Genomic DNA, 18,207 nt, shown 5'->3' with positions numbered 1-18,207 from the left:
CGGTTGTTTGGTTTCAGCATCAGGATTAGACTCCCAGTAAATGTTTTCTAACTGTTTTTGGGATATCTTACCTTTTCAACTTTGAGAATGTGGTGGCCGCTGTTTTCATACTTTTCTTCCCCTACCTTTATATCAGTTCAAATAGGATTCAGGAAGTAATATTGACCTATTGTCAATATAGATTACCATAATGTGCACACTCAAAAGGTATACTTCTTGGTTCTGAACCATGTATGATCTTGGTTCCATTACTATAGGCGGAAATATTTTCAGAACGAAATTTACTTCCTAAATGTCATAGTTTAGGGCTCACCTGCTTTGTTTTGCAACATACCCTGTTTTTGCTTTTTGTTTGTTTGTTTTGTTTTGTTTTTTGAAAAACTGCTTCTGTTTGCTGTAGCACAAAACTGTTATTTAGCCTACTAATTTAAAATTAATATTTTGTAATTCCATCCTTGATTTATATGAAAACAAGTCACTATACCATTTATTTCACTTCTTTGTGTGTTTTTATTGAATTTCACCAGGTCCATTAATGAACATAAGAGGAAGGACCATGGAAAGGAATATATCTCTTACATATTCACAGAAGATTATGCCAGCAGGAATACTGCGTATAAGACCGAAATTTCACTGGAAGAACCTGACTGAGGAAGTGAAAAGGAAAAGATGGGAAATAGGAAAACATTTGAAAATAAGGCTGTTGACAGGCTGGAGAGGAAGGAGGAGATTGAAAATTTAAATTGTGCTACCTGAAACAATGTATTTTCTTGGATACAAATATGTCTTTGCCTATTTAAAAAAGTACTAGTTACTATGAGGTATGATTTATCCATGTCAGTTATGGTACAATATGCTTTAGGAATTTAATTCCTGGGGACTGTAATTGAAAGTTAGTGGTATGGTTATTTAAAAACTCTTTAAAAACAATTTAAAGGAGATAATTTCTCACTGTAATTGTGTACTTTTCTCCATTTCCATTGCTTATGTAGATACGTATTACTTCTTACCATCTTTTAAATGATGTTTAGTTACTTATAATAGTTTTTCTTTATGTGAGCATAGTTATAAATACACGTGATAGTATAAAATAATACAAAGAATAGTGTACTCTACCTTACTTATCTGTTAGTAAAAACTCATTTGTGTGTGTGTGTGTGTGTGTGTGTGTGTGTGTGTGTACTTTAAATGTGAGTGAGGCATGTGCCTTGAGAGTGTGGTGGTTGCCATGGCAACAGAAGCAAGCAGGTCTTTGTTACCTAAGGATGATGTCATTGCTGGATTCAGAGGCTAGCTGTAAACCACTTCTGATGATAACATACCTCCCTTTTTCTTATCATAGAGAGAAGAAAAAAGGGAAACAGGGGAAGCCAATGCTAAAAGGGAAATCGGGGCTGTAGACCTCTTAAACTGCTCCCTGCTGTCTAGGAGCATTATCAGATTTAGGGTGTAGCTGACTTTCACCATCCGGGCCCACTTGATAGTTGTGCAAAAGGAACTGTTTGACTTTTTGGTTAGAAAATTTTGAATTTTTCTTTGAAGGAATGTGGAAACAAGATTGATGAGGCAGGGAGGAAATAGTAGGTCCAGGAAAATGGGGGGCATTAAGAAGGGCAGTATCCTATTTCCATGTAGGGTTTTGAAAAACCCAGGAATTGGAGGCCTCATGTTGTTCCCTGCATTTCTGGATGTCTGATTGCAGCTAATGGAATGTATTTCTTACTGCCCCAGATTCGTTGACATAGAAACAGCATTCTTCCTGGTGAAACAGACAAAGACCACCTCCTTTAGCTGTCAGGACATCTAATCCCTGTCAGTTCTGAAGCACAACTGCTGCCAAAGAATCGATCTTTTTCTTGATGATGAGCATGGTTTCATACATTCCTTGGAAACAGTTGCAAGCTGGGATAAGAACTTCTGGTATAGGGTTAGGGAAGTCTTCGGTCCTGCTGTTCCAGTGCCAGCACCTGTAGCTACTCCTGCAGCAACCAGGAATGGCACAACCTGCAGTGCCCTCTTATGCTGGACAGGTATGTCAAAAACTGGAATTGGTAGAGATTCTTTGCCATGTATTACTCCTAGTTCAGGGAAGGAACACCAGTATGCAAACTCTTCCAGACCAGCTGGCAGGTAAGTGATGATATATACTAGTGCCACAGAGAACTGACGTGTTTTGGACTTCAGGGCACTGCGGCAGAGATGGGGTATCAAGGATGGTGGTTCTGTTGCAGTGTAGGGAACTGAGTTTTCCTTCAGAACATGTCCTGGATGTCCTAAAACTGTCAAACCAATAAGAGGGATATAAAAAGTATGGGGCAATGTCAGTATTGGAATCAGGGCAGCTGATAAAAGCTGAGGTAAGGTTATTGGGCAGTATCACTAGAGAGGCTGTAATTGGCAATTGTGAATTAATTTCAGACTAATTAGTTTAAAGACTGCGTAGCTAGCAGTCTTTAAAGTGACCAGGTTGGGTGCCATAAGGAGTTGGTACACCAAGGTCAGGGTCTGAATCAAAAGGCTAAATGACAAGTTAGTACCATTTGTGAGGGGGGATGTCAAGGACGTAAGGACCCTGGAGGACTGTTTGATTATTTCTCCTATTTTTCTGATATCTAGAGTTTGAGAAATTGGACAAAATTTCTCTGGATGTGGATAGTACTCACTGAAGACCCTGCTTGGTTTTTACATTAGAGCTTACCAACAACTCTTGTTTTCTACCTGGGATTCCATGGGTCTGGTATACAGAAGAACAGGGTCTGGCATTGCTGACAGAAGTGATTGGTCCTTGATCCTAACATATGTATCTGGAACGACCAATATGGACAGCCTCCATATTTGTCTGACCATTTTTTGCAATCATCTTTTGTCTGGTCAAAGAGGAAGCAGACAAAGGGAACATAATATGTAGAAGGAATGACAGATATAGGGATGACAGCAATTTGGATTGACTCCCAGCATGGAGTGGTTTCCTGATCCTATTGGGAAAGTCTGTTTATTATCAGTGGGGATTCCTTGAACCTCGAATCTCTAGATGTAAGTGATACTATGGATGGAAACGATCAGATGAGAAGCCCAGGTCTAATCCAGTGGAGTGGAGCACAGATGCTAGAGTGGAGTTTCATTCTTCTGGGATTGGGGACAAGGTGGGTGGTCTCAACATCTTGTGGAGCTTAAGAGAGCAGGGTCCATGAAGGGCCCTACCATTTAGGAGAGACAGCTAAGAGCTGCTGATCTGGAGGGGACAGAAAAACTTGGTCTGAAATGTTGATAGGTAGTGGACAGGAGACAGCGTGTGGCCTTGGTCAGTGTTGGTCAGTAGAGTTGCATAGGAGAGAAAGGGGGTGACAAAGTAATGGGGTAACTCAATGGTCTAGGAGGGGAGCGCATTTACTTGAAAGACCAGGAATTAGTACTGACATCGATACATGAGTTTGAAAGGTGAGACAAAAAGAGGTCACTTGGGGAGAGCTTGTAGCCTAAAATCAGCCAGAGGTAGGAGTTTTGCCCAATCAAAGTTCCTGTGACAGTTTGACAAGAGTGGTTTTTAGGGAGCAATTAGTTCTTTCTACCTTACCTGAAGATTAAGGGTGGTATGGAATATGAAAATGCCAGGTGATGTCTAGGGCCTTAGACAGAATTTGAGAAATTTGGGAAGTAAATTCAGGACCATTGTCTCACTGAAGGGAGGCTGAGACACCAAATAGAGGATGATTTCTTGGAAGAGGAGCTCAGAAACTGTCTGAACCCTTTTGTTAGTTGTGTGATATGCCTCCACCCACCCCAAGAATGTGTCAATCAAAACTAGGAGGTAGTTGGCACATTTGGCATGTGGGTAAAGACAAGTTGCCAGTCAGTTCCAGGAAGGGAACCTCTGGCCTGATGGGTAGAAAAAGGGGTGCTACAATACCAGAGGTTGAAGTCTGACACTTGACAGACTTTGGAAGAGGCAGTGATGGATTTTAAGAAACTTAAGTCCTTAGGAGTAGGCTTCTGGTGGGTTTTAACAAAATAAGACAATGCCTTGCTGTTAGGATGAAAGATGTGGCCAAAATAGGAGAGAATTTGATGAGTGTTAGGAAGTGAGAGTGGGGATGTGAATTGCAGTGTAAGAATGTCCTGGGGAGGGTGAGACATGTGTAGGCCCCTAAGGGCCGCAGTTCTGGCTGCCTCTTCAGCTCCGTTGTTTCCCTTGGAGACAATAGAGTCATTCATCAGGTGGGATCGGCAGTGGACAAACCCAATAGCTGTGTGGAGATGGGAGGCCTTTAGCATGGCCATAATTTTCTTTGCATTAGCTACTGATCCTCCCTTAGTCATAAGTACCCCATGCTCCTTCCAGTTAGGGGCATGGGTCAGGATGATATGGGAAGCATGTTTAGAATCTGTGTAGATGTTGAGGGATTGTCCCTGTGCCAGTTGAAAGGCATGGGTAAGGACTACTACTTCAGCCTGTTGATTGGTGGTATGAGCAGGAAGGGCCTGTGCCTCAGTGTCTGACACTATGGGGCAGCTGACTCTTATGGCTCCTTCATGTAGAAAGGAGCTTCCATCTGTATACCATGTATAGATGGTCTGAGGCAAATTGCCCTCCTGTATGTGTGAAGGGTGAGGTAATAATTCCTCTAAGGTTTTAGTGCAAGGGTGAGATAAGGAGTGATTAGTATTTGGTGGAGAAAGAAGATTGGAAAGGCAGGTGTGATTGAAAGGTTAGTGTGGAGTCTTCTATTAGTGCTACCTGAAGAGAAAGAACCTTGGAGGGAGGTAGAATCTGTAAACCTTTGAAAGGTAGGAGCTGTGACATGTTATAAGAGGAGAAGACCATTATAGGCAACCCAAATGTTAGGTTTTCTTATTCTTCAATAAGGAGTTCAGCAGCTGCTAAGGTACAAACACAAGGTGCCATCCCTGCATGGTTAGATATAGTTTTTTTGACAGGTATGCTACAGGTACAAAGGAGGGTCCCAGTTGGTGACCTAAATTTCCAAATGTTGGTATCAGGAACTGCTTTTGCCTCCAGCAATGATGTCATCTGGTCACCTGAGCATCTGTTGTCAAGGCAACGGTCATCCATTTCCAGCATACATTTCATGTTACAGTTACACCACATTTCACATAAAAGGCAGATCCTTTCTGCCCTCTTCCACTTGTCTCTCCTCTCTTCCCTTTTTCTCCTCTCTTTCTCTCCTACCTCTCTTCACCCCTTGGCCTTTGTCTCTACCATTCCAATAAACCTCTCCACGTGGAGCCCTGTTGGCCTGGTGTGGTTTGTCCAGACATGAGCCATAGAGCCTCTCTGTAAAAGACAATGTAAAAGGTGGTATGTGTATGGCTACTTAAAAAGACAACCAAAAGCCATCAGTGGCTGAACAAAGAAGAAAGTGAAAGGAAATGGATTCATGGGAATTCAATCAACCTGATAACATTTACATTTTATGCCCAGGTTTGGTGCCATAGGAGAACAGCCTATAGTATAGTTGGTGACCTCCAAAGGAGCTGGGAGTTGGGTTGAATCTTGTGAAAAGATCAAATACAGAGAACTCATTCTGAACCGAACAGATCCCATAGGATGCTTTATGCTAAGAAATATAATGTCAGTGCTGGAATATTGTTATTGGTTAAACTTAGGCTTTAATACCAAAGTACTCATTTTGGTTCAAACTGAATTTGAACACCTGCAGCGTGAAATACTGAAGAGGGCACCATCCCATATTACCCCATGTACCAGCAGGTCACATGGCACCAATGGGTCATTTGGCCCTGGTGGGCTGTTCTCATCTTGACAGACTTTCTGGCCTGTAGCTCCAGAAATCTCTTCACCCAATTTGCTAAGTTACCTTAGAAAGTCACTACCATGACAAACCTCAGATTCGAGCATCCAAATTTATCAGCTGGCTGGAGGGTGGGGGTGGGAGTGGGGCTGTACCTATCTCTGGAAATCAGTTGAGAAGCTGTGTGAAGGCAAACACCACACAAACTTATTTTAGAATTAACAGGTAATTCAATCACTGAGTACAACTACTAACATTCCTTATTAGTAAGCCATAGTAAATGAAATCCTTCAGTGGCTGACCCTGACTGATCTGAAATCTAAGTGGGAGGCTCTAGTTTATTATATCACCTATCCCAAGTTCTCCCACAATCCAAAAATCCACAGGTCCCTTTTCTCATCCTCTCTTTCTCCCTCCAACCTGGAAGTCTAACCTGGGGTTATATGTCTAGTGATTGGTGCCCTGAAATCTTTATTCATTAAGGAAAAGACCTTGCCGCAAACAGCCACCATATCAAAAACTAATCCATATGAAATAAGCATGGGCATGGTTGATGTGCATACCACAGGTCACATGGTAAGGTGGAAAGAGAAAAGAAGATCAGTCTTGGATGCTTCTGATCAAGGTAGCCTTGACTACTCAGTGGTAGTAGCAATAGAGGCTACCCAGGACAAGGTAAGGGGTGAGAACCTACACATGAACTTTTCCTCTGACTTTCACATGTGTTTCCACACAAAAGGGTGTGCATTCACACATAAATATATACACATCACACACATGCCACACACACACACACACAACACACACACACACACACACACACACACACACACACTCACAGACTACACACATTAATAAAGACTGATGTGCAATAAAGACACCTAACCCGTGGGTATATACCAGCCACACTTGTATATGTGTATATATGTAGGCATGTGTTTACATATGTCTACTTGAATACTGTAAAATGTTTTTGAGTAATTTAGTAAATATGTAACTTATTTACATGTGTATATAGATGTCTGTCTGACACACAGTTAGATACACATAATAAATGCATAGGTTCTTGTATATTTGGTTTTGTCATGGAGTATATTGGTTTCTCCATCATTGTTAATTGACAGTTTTGCTGGATAGAGTAGTCTGGATTTGTGTTCTCTTAGGGTCTGTATGACATCTGCCAAGGATCTTCTGGCTTTAATAGTCTCTGGTGAGAAGTCTGGTGTAATTCTGATAGGTCTGCCTTTATATGTTACTTGATATTTTCCCTTACTGCTTTTAATATTCTTTCTTTGTTTTGTGCATTTGGTGTTTTGACTGTTATGTGATGGGACAGATTTCCTTTCTGGTCAATCTATTTGGAGTTCTGTAAACTTCTTGTTTGTTTATGGGCCTGTCTTTCTTTTCTTTAGGGATGTTTCCTTCTATAATTTTGTTGAAGATATTAACTGGACATTTATGTTGGAAATCTTAGCTCTCATCTATACTTAGTATGCTTAGGGTTGATCTTTTCATTGTGTCTTGGATTTCCTCAATGTTTTGGGTTAGGAGCTTTTTGCGTTTTACATTATCTTTGATGGTTGTGTCAGTTTTCTCTTATCATCTGCCGATGAGATTCTCTTCTCTATCTCTTGATTTCTGATTGAAAATACTTGTGTTTCTGACTCCTGATCTCCTTCCTTCTTTTTCCATCTCCAGGGTTGTCACCCTTTATGCTTTCTTTATTGTCTCTATTTCCATTTTTAATTCCTGGATGACTTTGTTCAATTCCATTACCTGTTAGTTTATGCTTTCCTGTAGTTCTTCAGGAGATTTCTGTGTTTCCTTCTTAAGGGCTTCTATTCCTTACCTCTGTTGTGCTGTACTTCTTTAAGATAGGTATTTATGTCCTACAAAGAATAATAGATCAAAAACTCAAACACAAGGAGGAAAACTAACCCTAGAAAAAGCACAAAAGTAATCTTCTTGCAACAAAACCAAAGGAAGAGAAATACACAAATATAATTCCACCTCTAACAACAAAAAATAACAGGAAACAACAATCCTATTCTTTAATATCTCTTAATATCAATGGACTCACTTCTCTAATAAAAAGACATGGACAAACAGAGTGGATACTTAAAGAGGACTCAGCATTTGCTGCAAACAGGAAACCCACATAAGTGACAATGACAGACATTACCTCAGAGTAAATTGCTGGAAAATAATTTCCCAAGCAAATGGTCCAATGAAAAAAGCTGGAGTAGCCATTCTCATATCGAATAAAATCAACTTTCAACTAAAAGTTTTCAGAAAAGATAAGGAAGGATACTTCATATTCATCGAAGGAAAAGTCCAACAAGATGAACTCTCAGTCCTGAATATCTATGCTCCAAATGCAAGGGCACTTGCATTCATAAAAGAAACCTTACTAAAGTTCAAAGCATATATTGCATGTCACACAATAACAGTGGGAGATTTCAACACCCCACTTTCATTAATGGACAGCTCATAGAAACAGAAATTAAACAGAGACATAGAGAAACTAACGTAAGTTATGAACCAAATGGACTTAACAGATATTAATAGAACATTTCATCCTAAAACAAAAGAATATACCTTCTTACAACCTCATGTTACCTTCTCCAGGACTGACCATATAATTGATCACAAAACAGACCTCAACAGATATAAGACTGAAATAATTGCATGCATCCTATCAGATTACCATGGACTAAGACTTGTTTTCAATAACAACAGTGACAGAAAGCTCACGTATACATGGAAGCTGAATAGCACTCTACTCAATGATAACTTGGTCATGGAAAAAATAAAGAAATAAATTAAGACTTTTTTGGATTTAATGAAAATAAAGATACAATGTACCCAAACTTATGGAACACAATGAAAGCAGTGCTAAGAGGAAAACTCACAGCTCAAAAAGAAATTGGAGAGAGCATACATTAGCACCTTGACAGAACACCTAAAACCTCTAGAACTAAAAGAAGCAAATGCACCCAAGAAGAGTAGAAGGCAGGAAAATGTATTAAACTCAGGGCTGAAATCAACCAAGTAGAAGCAAAAAAGGAATATACAAAGATTCCACAAAAGTTGGAGCTGGTTTTATGAGAAAATCAACAAGATAGATAATAAACCCTTAGCCTGGCTAACCAGAGGACACAGGGTGTCCAAATTAACAAATCAGAAATGAAAAGTAAGACATAACAAGAGAATCTGAGGAAATTCAGAAAATGATCAGATCCTACTACAAAAGCTCATATTCAACAATACTGGAAAATCTGTATTGAATGGACAATTTTCTAGACAGATACCAGGTACCAAAGTTAAGTGAGGATCACACAAAGCATCTAAACAGTCCCATAACTACCAAAGAAATAGAAGCGGTTATTAAAAGTCTCCCAACCAAATAAAGCCCAAGACCAGATGTGTTTAGTGCAGAATTCTATGAGACCTTCAAAGAAGATGTCATACCAATATGGTGCAAACTATTCCACAAAATAGAAAAAGAAGGAACACTACCCAATTCCTTCTATGAAACCATAATTATGCTTGTGAAAGAGCGTACCCCAAAACGGGGAGCCGCATCTCTTGCTCCAATCACGGGGTGGGGTGCCCCCAGGAATCACGAGTAGCCATTCTTGATGTAACAGCAAGAGGTAGCTTTTATTAACGGGATCCCGGGTCTTAGCGGGATCCCGGGTCGACACGTATCCCACACAGGAGACAGAGGAATCGACCCCGAGCCTCCAGACTCGGGGGTTTATATAGGGGAGGTTAGGGGCATTCGCGCGGTTACACATGATTGGTGATTTCAAATGGTGCACAGTTACTTTCGGCGCTAAATTATATCAGCAAGGAGTACATGCTCTCTAGCAGCTCGGCAGGCAGATAGGGTGGCTCATCTCACTCAGGGGGGTGAAGGAAGGGGAGGGGGTGGCTACAGATGGTCAATGTCCTTGGGGCTGATATCTGGTTTGGCAAGTCCTACCTCTGGCTCTCCCTCAGGCACGTCCAGCCCTGCACATCCGGACTCTGACAATGAGTAACCTTTTTAAAACTCTAGTTCTACACTTGTTGCTACTAAATATTGGCTGCGCCCGTCCAGAAAGAGCACACCAAACCAATACCAACCTGGTTCCATGTGGTGAGAACTAATAATTCCCTTATTAAATACAAGGGGAAGGGGCCAGAGAAAGAACAGAAAAGAGAGTGAGGGTGCAGGGAGTCTGCTTTTATTTGTACTGTGAGGTAAAGATGCCCAGGTGGAGGTAAGTCTTGAGCTAAAACATCTTCTGGGACTGTATGGTGTTACTGTTAAAGGCAACACTTGATACCAACAATGCTTATACCTAAACCACACAAAAAAACCAAGAAAGAAAGAGAACTTCAGAGCAATTTCCCTTATGAATATCAAAGCAAAAATACTCAATAAAATTCTTACAAACCAAATCCAAGCAACCTTCAAAATAATAATCCATCATGATGAAGTAGATTTCATCCCAAGGATGCAGAGATGGTTCAATATATGGAAATACATCAATGTAATTCACTAGAGGGGCAGGCAGTGAAAGGTACCCTGATAGGAGATAGGTTGAATCCCCAGGACACTTAAAGGGGACTGCCAGTGCCTTCCCAATTTCCCAGGATAACAGGTCCCCCAAAGACCCCTTTATAGAGGTTTGAGACAGACCAGTCATATAGGGCAATGCTGCAAGCACTGCAGCACAGGTCATGTAGGATCAAGACAGATCAGAGGTAGAAGCAGGACCACACCTACAAATAAGTATATGAGGAGGTCTTCCCAAGCTCTCAGGACAAACCAATAGGAAGTACCTTTTTTCAGACACTGACCCATTCACAAAACTATTTAAGCACAATGAAAGGTGTGCAGGAATTATTCCATTGTCTACGAGCTTCTGTTATAAGATCTGTTACTCTGCCACTTGGAGATGAGATCTGCTCTCCAGAAATCATCACTGCCAGAATCTCCCTTGCACTCCTCACTGGCTAGTCAGTCCCCTGCTGGTTCAGCCCAGCCCAGGTAACCAAAGTGGCAGGCAGTGGGGATAAGGAGAATGACAGGCAGTTGGGGTGGCAAAAAAATGTTCCCCCTCCCTGCCTGAGATCTTTCTCCCTTTACCTGTACCCACACAGCTAGTCAGCCTGGTCAGAGATCACTGCTGAGAGCACTCTGGCACCAGAGCCCTGCAATGTAGTGCTCGAACAATGATCAACAAAACTGCAGTGCAGGAAGGTGAGTCACCTCCCCCAACTCTGGAGACTAGTGAAAGATCCCACGCAGAGAGACCCTTACTCAAGTCTTGGGAAATCGCGGACCCCAGACACAGAGAGACCATTTTGGATGTAATAAGCAAAGGCGAGGTTTATTACGGAGACCTATTACAGAGATCTCCGGGCCGACACGTATCCCGCGCAGGAGACAGAGGTGTCGGCCCCGAGAGGCTGGGAAAAAGAGTATTTAAAGGCAGAGGCTGTGAGCACCAGGGGATGGGGGATGTCAAAGGGGAATGTACCACAAGTTACAAGATTGTTTTATGGCTCCAGGAGATAAGGGGACGCCAGAAGGTTTTATGGCCCCCTGGTTCCTGGAACAGAGCTACTAAATCAGGAGAAGGGTAGGGTCTGCAGGTCCTCATTATTTTTAAACGTTTGTCAAAACTGATGGAGCATTTGTATTTGAAACACCTCTGGTTAGGCTTGGGCTGCCCGGTTTCTTGGAGTGCTCTCTGCAGGACACAATGGCTGAAAAGCACAAGTAGGGGCTTATCAGGGTCTGGAGGACATCTGGTTAAAGTATGACTCTGAGTAAGCTGGGGGGACGTCTTTGGATGGTTTATGGGTCAGTCCTCGATAGCCTGAGCTGGATCCTGCATTCCTTTTTTTTATCTTTATGGCCTGCTATTCCTGGCGGCAGGGCTTAGCCCTGAGTTTGTGGCTTTTGGGGCTAACTCTTTTAATTTTATATTTCTAAACCTAGAATTTGTATAATTTTCTTTTCATTCCCGTCTTCTCCTACTAAATAATTCTAATCTTAGAATTTTGATATCAAGTCTTATTTGGTCTCACCAGTTGTCCTAACTGACTGGTATTGTTGTCTCACAACCATCAACCGCACAGCACCCACTCAATTTTTAACAAAAGCAATTAACCTGTTTGTCACGCAGGAGCCAAAGACTAAAACCAAGAAAATTATTAATAATGGCCCAGCTGTAGCAGAGAGTAGGGTAGTCATCTAGGGAGATCTACTAAACTAGCTCTCGAACCATCTCTTATGTGTTTTTTTGTCTGTCTTTGTCTAACCTTTTTTTAAGTTTATTTATGGAGTCTTTAATTATTCCTGAATAAGCAACATTTTTTCAATGTAGCACACAGGCTCTTTTTTTAAGGAATATCAGGTCTAATCTTTTTCTATTTTGAAGGACTACCTCTGAGAGGGAGGTTAGGTATTCTTGGAGGTCAGCTAAAAAGTCTTTTAATCTTTTTATATCTGAGTCAATGGCAGTTCTGAATTCTCTATAAGCCTTGTATTGTAGGGCAACAGCAGATGTCCTTGTGTTGTCCTTGTAGCACCTAGATAGCCCTAGCCCTAAGTAATTCTCAACTCTTTTTTTTTTTTTTATATCTTATTAAGTCTTTAGCATCAGGATTCTAATCTGGACACAATCTGAACCTATACACCAAGGTCATGATTGTCTTTTTAGAACTTTTAAACTTATATAGGTTGTGATCCCTGAGGCACAGTCCCAAGAAGTGTTAGGAGTATTAACATATGTAATGTTACATCATTTGTAATAGAAATCAAGCCTATCTCCACACCTATCTCGATGGAACCCAGGACAAACATGACTGAATTTCCCTCTAGGTCCCAGCTCTCAGCCCTAACAGCTAGTACACGGCTGGTGAGGGCTGAGAATTGACGGCTGTCAGGGTGGTCAGCAGCACCAGGTACGGTCCTTTCCAGCGAGGCTCGAGTGTCTGGGCTCAGTGTAGCTGCTTCTGACCTGGAACTGATGGGATGTCTCAGGGGTCTCCGGGGCATAGGCTGCTGTCAGCTGTGAGCAGATTTTTTTCTGTATCACCTGTAGGTCTTTTAGCCTGGCACACAAATCATTATTACTATGACATGTTGGTTCAGTAACATCATCTAATACAGTCAGGGGAGCTGAGGCCCCATATAAGATCTCAAAGGGGATAAGGCTGAATCTGGAAGGGGTATTTCTTGCTCTGAAGAGAGCAAGAGGGAAGGAGTGTCACCCAGTCTGTGCCAGTCTCCATGGTCAATTTGTTCAGGGTCTCTTTTAAATTTTTATTTATTTATTCTACCTGTCCTGAACTTTGAGGTCTGTAGATATAATGTAATTTTCAATCGACCTCTAAATACTTGGCCACACCCTGGCTTACCTTGGCAACGAAAGTAGGGCCGTTGTCTGACCAGATTACCTTGGGCATTCCAGACCTGGGGAAGATTTCTTCCAGTATCTTCTTGATGACTACCGAGGCCGTCTCTCGTTTGGTGAGGAAAGCTTCTATCTATTCCTGAAAAGGTATCTACAAGCACTAGGAGATACTTGTGATTATATTTTTCTGGTTTTATCTCAGTGAAGTTCACTTCGACTTTTTATTAAACTCTCTAGGTCTCTTTGTCTTGTTTGTTTGTTAAGCATTCACTTACTGACATATCTTATACTTTCTACTGTCTCTCTGGCTAAAATCTTAAAGTCTATTATATATATTTTAACTATTTGGACAAACTTCTTATCTCTTAAATGAGTCCATTTTTTAATTTGGCAAAGTGAGTCTTTTGTTTGTTCTTTGGGGGGTATAGCTTTCCCCTCAAGTGTGTCATTGTCCTTTTATCTTTTAAGCAACTTGGGCCTTTTCTTCTGTTGTACATTCTAAGTGGGGCCATCTCTTAGTCTAATCCCAGTTCCCAGTGGCTGTTTCTTGTAGGCCTGTAACCAGGATAGGCTTCTGTATAGCCATTTTCCGAGCCACTTTATCTGTTTTGTTACTGTCCCATGTCACTGAATCTCTTCCCTCCCGATATCTTGAGCAATGAATAGTACTCACAGTTGTTGGCTTCATCAGGGCATCTAAGAGATGGCAAAGACATCTGTGGCGCTGATGTGCTGGGGGGTAGAGGTTCAGCCATCCCAGATGACATTGTGTTGTCCACCATGGCAGCACCCACTTGTCTCTGACCTTTATTCATGAAGAGAACTGTTCCCGTCTGTGGACAAGCTCCTCGGCTTTCAGCAGGGGTCAATCAGCCAGTCACAGAGGTCTTTCCTCCACCCATGGGCTTCTGTCAGTGTTTGACACTCGTGCTGTGGTGGCTCCAGGTCCGGATTGGGCAGCAAGGTGACCAGATTGTCCCCAACCGGTGGAGAATCTAGTCCATGGCAGCTGACTAGTGGTCCCATCTTTTGGGACACTCTATCAGCCACTCTATCACAGTTTAAGTCCTGGATTGGGTGATAATTGTCAGTGCCCAGCTGGCAGGAGTGATGTGTTCCAAGCAGAAAAGCACTAAGCCATTCATCTCCCAGCATCAGTTACTGGTGTACTGAGACAGGTCTTAAGCTCCACATACACAGTCTATAGATATGTATATACATGGCCTCATCCAGCCATTTTAGCCCACGCAAGCCAATTTGGAGAGCAATTTTCTCATGAGCAAGGGATAGGGGCAGTCAGGGATGACCATGAATTAGTGGGTGGGTTACCCGGCCCACACCAAGGTCCACTGTTCTTCGGGCAGTCCATAAGTATTGTTCGTTGTCAGTAGCTCCTTGCACTCAAGGTTTTTGGATATTGGCCCACTGGGGGGCATAGGAGCACAGAGCATTGGGTCCCTGTCCAGCACTCTAGCACCAAGAAGCTCTCCAGTGGCCCCTCTTGTTCTTTCTTGGGCAGTGTCTGACCCAGTGTCCTTTTTCTTCGTCTTAGGCACACTGATCTTTAGCCAGGAATTCTCTTCTGTTGCCAGGTACTATCTTCCTAGGTTCCCTAATTACTGTGGCCAGTATATGTTCCTCTCTCGTCTTTTATCTCTCTTTAGCTCTCTAACTTCTTCTTCTTTTTGTCTCTTTTCTTTTCTAGCTTTCTGTTCTTTTTACCTCTTTCTTTTTTAACCTTATTTTTTCTGTAACTTATATTAACTCTCAGCAACTTAACTTAACCCTTTAAATTTTTGTAACTTTTTCTTCATATCCTTTTTTTATCTTAGCCAGATTGGTGGGGCATTTTCTAGCCCCTCAGAGACCCACCCTTGGAGCCTGGCGGCAGACCTGGAGCACTCCCTACCTTCAGGCGTCTGAAGAGAGCAGGCAGAAGTGAGGGCCTTCTATCGTGTCTGGAACATTTTTTTTTTCTGGCCTCTAGTAGGATTCCGTCTTTTCTCGGTGGTAAAGAAGACCTGTAACAGTTACTAACAAGAATCTCAAATGGGATGGTGAGAAAACAAGGGAATCTTGAGGATAGAGGTCCACTGAAGAGGGCAAATAGCATTTAGTCACACAGCTAAGCCAGGGGGCTTTCTTGGGACAAAAACACCTTGTGTCTGTGAAACAGAAAAGTGAGCAGAGGGGCAGTCTATCTGTTACCGGTTGTCTCTCTGGACTTAGATTTTCCCTTAAGGAGTACCTTCCTTTAGTGTCAGCTCAGTGGCTTTATCACTCAAGAGACCCATCCTCTGAAGGACACTAGGCTTCTAGTAAGAACTAATAACAAAAGGATGGAGAGACGGTAGAACCTGGGTGTTAGATACTAAGCAGCTGACAAAAGAATTGTAACCAGTTTACCTGGGGCTTTCAGGACCTCAGTAGCAGCCCTTTACCAAACTTTCTCAGTGGGCTAAAGGCCCATGGAAAAGAAAACATTAATCCTGACCTTCGCCACAGCCAAAGTCTGAATTCTAAATCTTGACTGGCAAAACAAAACAAAGTTCTTTACAGTTTGTTGTAGATTCTTTGAAACTATTTTAGGGGCTTCTCTGTCCCCCAACCTGGGACATTTCGACCATAGGGGCAGGAACTGGCTGCTGTGGGGATAGGATCAAAGGCATTCTCCATGCTAATGATGACCAGTGAGAAAAGTAATTTAATGTTGGAGACTGGCTCCTCTCTTGGAATAGGGCCAGCAGATAAGGCAGGCTCCTTAAAGAACTTCTCCTAATGAGCACCCTCTTTCTGTGAGCAAGAGTTGAAGGTCTGGTCACTAAAAGCAGAAATTCCTTTCTTGTTCTTGTTTTCTTTAGAGTCCTCTCCCACCTCACTCTCAGCCTTTTTAGATTATTCTTCATGTAGCATTTTTAACACAGCCTGTCCCTTTTTTATAGCCTGTTGACAGCATTTCTGATCTTTTAGCCATACCGGCTGAAACTCCGCCTTTAAGATTCCTTGTTCCCAGGCAAAATTTAAATCTTCCCCAGCTTATCACAGCTGTCTACCGGGAGATTCCCAGAGATAGCGAACCAAGGTGTAGCAATTCACTAAGAAATCTCTCTATAGTTTTTCTTTTTACCTTAAGCCTTTTCCTTTTAAACAGCTCCTGAAGAGCCAGAAAAATTGGGTGAGACTTGAGAAGTCCCCATGCTCGCTGTAGCAGCTCCGCAGCTAATTTCGCTCCCCCCTACTGTGTGTTGCTAGCACAAGCACAGATAAAACACTATGTTTTAAAAAATTAACGTTGGCTATCAACCAACACACCGCCACTAGAGCGGGGTCCATAAAATTAACTTTCTTACTCACTATACTTGTTTCATACCGGAGGCCTAATCTGGGGAACTTTTTTATTTACGAGAGGTTTTTTCCTCAAGGTTTTTGTTAATGTCTGTTTACACAACTGTTAACAGCAGCTAGGCTGCTCAAGGGGAGTAAAGGGAGGGGCCTCTCTCCTTGGGGAGGAGGCTCAAGAGAGAAAGACAAAACTCCCTGGCAGAAAACAATTTCTCTCAAGCAAATTATTTTTAACTTTTAACTTAAGCACCAAGAGGACCAAGTAAAACTCTTTGACGAACAAAGCAAACAGTTTCATGATTTCAAACACAGTCGTCAGTCCAAGATTCAAACACAGTCGTCAGTCCAAAATCCAAACACAGTCGTCAGTCCAAAATTCAAAAACGAAACAAAAGCCAAAAAGACACTCGACAATACCACAGAAAACAAGCCAGACAAACAATACCAAGACAAAGCATCTTATAACCAACTTTCACAGATGCCTGGTACCTTCAGTACGTGGCCCAAACTGCAGCTTAACCTTAGCTGCTTTTGGGATGAGATGGACCATCTGATTCCACCTCCCAACAGGATTCCAGAGTGTCCTCTTGTCCTAACGACCAAGCACACTTGTCCGTGCCTATATTTAAATAGGCAGCCGAACTCGACCTCTGACGGAGTGGGATTCCTCGTCCACTCCCGCCTAGGTAAAAGGAGCATTCCATCTCCTTTGTTCCAGAAAACCAGAGTCAGGTCCTCCTGACTGTCCATAGCCGGGCTCTCCCGACTGTTCTCCGCCCGTGGAACGTCTTCCAGGGGCTGCAGCCTTGCGGGCCCGGGGCGTCCCCCCTTCCGCAGCCAGGGGGTCCTCACGGACCACAAAGGCAGCTGCACTGAGTGGGGATACACATCCACTCTCCTACAGGGCAGGAATACACATCCACCCTCCTAGCACAGGGCAGGAATACACATCCACCCTCTCAGCACAAGGCAGGAATACCCATCTGCCCTCTTACCACAGGGCAGGAATACCCATCTGCCCTCTTACCACAGGGCAGGAATACCCATCTGCCCTCTTAACACTGACCAGTATTAAGACACACATATATACACACACGGCGGAACCAAAACAGAGACAGACACAGACTGACAATTGCGGCGCCGCTCACACAGAAACACTCAGACAAACATCCAACTCACCTCCAAGGGGTCTTCAGAGTCTGGGGTGGTCGCGAAGATCCCGGACGAGCCCCCATAAATATGAAAGATCCCACGCAGAGAGACCCTTACTCAAGTCTTGGGAAATCGCGGACCCCAGACACAGAGAGACCATTTTGGATGTAATAAGCAAAGGCGAGGTTTATTACGGAGACCTATTACAGAGATCTCCGGGCCGACACGTATCCCGCGCAGGAGACAGAGGTGTCGGCCCCGAGAGGCTGGGAAAAAGAGTATTTGAAGGCAGAGGCTGTGAGCACCAGGGGATGGGGGATGTCAAAGGGGAATGTACCACAAGTTACAAGATTGTTTTATGGCTCCAGGAGATAAGGGGACGCCAGAAGGTTTTATGGCCCCCTGGTTCCTGGAACAGAGCTACTAAATCAGGAGAAGGGTAGGGTCTTCAGGTCCTCATTATTTTTAAACGTTTGTCAAAACTGATGGAGCATTTGTATTTGAAACACCTCTGGTTAGGCTTGGGC

At 42.7% G+C, this 18,207-nt stretch overlaps 2 long non-coding RNA genes and 1 pseudogene across 2 annotated transcripts; 1 reads left to right on the top strand and 2 right to left on the bottom strand.

Annotated features, from left to right (window-relative positions):
• Nucleotides 1–18,207, bottom strand: part of LOC148005534 (polyubiquitin-C-like) — a 1,830,776-nt pseudogene that overhangs the window by 8,557 nt on the left and 1,804,012 nt on the right.
• On the top strand, nucleotides 11,129–13,941 carry LOC148005556 (uncharacterized). The gene is made up of 2 exons (XR_015620588.1): nucleotides 11,129–12,256; nucleotides 12,421–13,941. It is a non-coding gene; the product is annotated as an uncharacterized LOC148005556 (long non-coding RNA).
• On the bottom strand, nucleotides 11,132–17,955 carry LOC148005555 (uncharacterized). Its single transcript, XR_015620590.1, has 2 exons — nucleotides 17,708–17,955; nucleotides 11,132–12,884 (listed from the first exon to the last, which is right to left on the bottom strand). It is a non-coding gene; the product is annotated as an uncharacterized LOC148005555 (long non-coding RNA).

The sequence above is a fragment of the Rattus norvegicus genome, chromosome 5 (genome assembly GCF_021556685.1).
Source record: "Rattus norvegicus strain SHRSP/BbbUtx chromosome 5, alternate assembly SHRSP_T2T, whole genome shotgun sequence".
NCBI lineage: Eukaryota > Metazoa > Chordata > Mammalia > Rodentia > Muridae > Rattus > Rattus norvegicus.
Note: the sequence above shows the minus strand (reverse complement) of the source record. Positions and strands in the feature narration are given on the sequence as shown.